The 3188-nt window shown below is 33.1% G+C and overlaps 1 pseudogene; it reads left to right on the forward strand.

Annotated features, from left to right (window-relative positions):
* Positions 1–1096: 1096 nt before the first annotated feature.
* LOC125399511 (olfactory receptor 4C15-like) lies at positions 1097–2032 on the forward strand (annotated as a pseudogene).
* The last annotated feature ends 1156 nt before the right edge of the window (positions 2033–3188 follow it).

Raw genomic sequence — 3188 nt, forward strand, 5'->3', positions numbered from 1 at the left:
ATAATATAGAATTATGTCTCAAGACTAAAATTAATTCAATTAATAATTTCTTTTTTCAGTTATTGATATCACCATTTTTCATACATAATGTATTGGTCCATCACCTTCTGAACCTTCATCATTTACTGGTGCCTTTGTCAAGATACTACATTCACATAGGACCAAATAAGAAGATGCTTTTGTGTTAATTCAGAGAAGGAGAACAAAACAACAGCTGTGAGTGCTACTATAACTAAGATAAACAATCTCACAGCCATAAAGTTGATTCCATGGAGACTTCATGGGTCTTGGAATATATGTCTTTTAATATCCCAGATTAATCATTCCTGATTTGATTGGTCTTATATTTCAATTAGAAAATCAGACAAATGAAATAACAACAATGCCATATACTATTGACAAGGAGATTGAGACCAGGACATGAGAAATTCTTTTGGTTTATTCTTGCATTTAACGATAATAAGATTCTTTTTATAATGTTTTGGTTATAATTTAAAGTGAAATAAAAGTGAAAAAATTAATTTTATATATATACATATATATCTTATATATTACTAGACATTTCCTACAAAATTTTCTTTTGTGAAGAATAAGTTATATGAGGTAACTATATATTTTGTAGGGTTAAACAAATTTAAAAGGTAGCCTGGATTTTGTGTACACCTAAGTGTACATTTGCCTCTTCTCTTAATATATAAGGAAATTCTCTGACAAGTATTGTGGACTACTCAGCACTGTTTTTTTTTATTCACATCAAGTTTATAAATGTTATAAAATGACCTTTAATAGTCACTCCAAGAGCTGATAATTCTGTTACAATATACTTGTCCTCTCACACAAGTGGGTGACTTCATAGCCGAAATTTAAAACATGGTTTCTTTAAAAGTTTCATAATTTTATTTTCCACAATGTATGTTATACAACTATATGTTTCAATTTTCTAATATTTTATTTTTACAGTAATAGAACTAATCAAAATAATTTGCATAAGTATATACTATTTTGTTGATGCAAATATTATAAACATATAAGAAACATTTTTAACAATTGGTAATTTGTTTGACTAAAGTTTATTTTTGCTGTCTTCTTGATAATCATGCAAAACCAGAGTTTTGTCACTGAGTTCATAATCTTGGGACTTTCTCAGAACCCAAAAGTTGAGAAAATGCTGTTTGTTGTATTTTTGTTGGTTTACCTTGCAACTGTAGGAGGCAACATGATAATTGTGGTGACCATCATCTACAGCCCTGCACTACTGGGATGTCCTATGTAGTTCTTCTTGGCATTTCTGTCCTTCCTGGATGCATGTGTTTCTTCTACTGTTACACCTAAGATGATTGTAGACTTTTTATGTGAGAAGAAAACTATCTCTTTTGAATGTTGCATGACACAATTATTTTCAGTCCATTTCTTCTCGGGGGCAGAAATGATTGTGCTGGCAGCCATGGCCTATGACAGGTATGTGGCCATTTGCAAGCCCTTGCACTACTCTTCCATCCTCACCCGGAGACTCTGTAGTATTTTGGTTGCAATATCGTGGGCAGGGGGCTTCTTGCATTCTATCATACAAATTACATTCACATTGCAGCTGCCTTTATGTGGACCCAATGTCATTGATCATTACATGTGTGACTTGTTTCCATTGCTGAAGCTTGCCTGCACTGACACACATATATTTGTTCTTTTGGTGTTTGCCAACAGTGGGGCTATCTGTATCATAATTTTCTCCTTATTAATTGTCTCCTATGGTGTCATCTTGTTCTCTCTGAGAGCCCACAGTTCTGAAGGGCGACGTAAAGCTCTTTCCACTTGTGGAGCCCATGTTACTGTTGTGGTTTTGTTTCTTGTTCCATGCATATTAATATATGCTCGGGATACATCTGCATTCTCTTTTGAGAAAAACACACTTATATTTGTCAATGTCCTGACACCATTGCTAAATCCTATGGTCTACACGTTTAGGAATAAGGAAATGCTAAATGCCATCAGAAAAATGTGGAAGAGATTGAAAGTGATATTTGTTAAATTTTAATGTTACTTTCACACTGTTTTGGAGAAGAAACAATGCCTAAGGACATTTCTATGTCAACATGAGCATAAGAGTTTCCAGAACTGGTGTCAAAATCTGAGCATGGAAGTACACATCTTTCTAGTAAATAGGAGATTTATAGATCCCGGAGTTTTATTTTGCTGCAGATATATTCAAGAAAGAGTAAGTTGAAGTTTCGGTAGAGACTTGCCTTAAGAAAATAAGGTAAAATGAAATATATGCTCATAGTCAGTTCCTTATTTTGGTTCTGCATGAATTTTCACAGATACAAATACCATTCACGATGCATGTATACTACATGTATACCATACACATATATACACACTACACACACACAACACACAAATATAACAAATAAAAATACACTGTTAATGTATAGAATAAATAATTATTGAGCAAATAAAATATTAATTTTTATAAAGAAATAACATCATTTGATACAGAAGACAACAAGAGTGGAAATGTGAATATGTTTCTAGGTCCATATTTTTATTTTGGAGTGGTTACTCATCATTGTTAAATAAAAATAAAGGTAGTTCAATTTTATCTTCTCATTTATTTAATTACACATTTGAAATGTTTCAACTACTTGATTGCTTTCTATTAATGCTATGTTTCACTTAAAAAATTTGGTTGACAAAATAAATGTGCATTTGGACATGAAAAAATATAAAAACTATTCCAAGAGAAAACAGGTTTTTAAGTGACATATTGGGACTTCAGAATCTAGAAATGCAAAGAGAGAGAGGAAGAGAGAGAGAGAGAGAGAGAGAGAGAGAGAGAGAGGGAGAGAGAGAGAGAGAGAGAGACCCAGAAGCTAATCTCTATGTCTTCCTACCTTTTAAGGTGGATCCATTCATGTCTGGAGGAAAACACCAGTTATTTCTTTAATTTCCTGACCAATAAAGTGCTTGAGATCAGCTGTAATTTCTCTTGAATGATGCAACTCTCTGGTTCCAATGCGTTCTTGGACCCTGATTAAATAAATAACCAATCATGCCCCACAAGCACTTCTTGCTGTACTCAAATGCTTGTGGGGCATTACTGTCCTAGTCACAGCTTTTCAATAACAGTGACATAGTGAATATGAAAATAGAAGCCAGAGCAAGCAGATTTAAAATTAGTTTCCAAAATGTCA

This window comes from Myodes glareolus, chromosome 3, assembly GCF_982192425.1.
Source record: "Myodes glareolus chromosome 3, mMyoGla1.1, whole genome shotgun sequence".
Lineage (NCBI taxonomy): Eukaryota > Metazoa > Chordata > Mammalia > Rodentia > Cricetidae > Myodes > Myodes glareolus.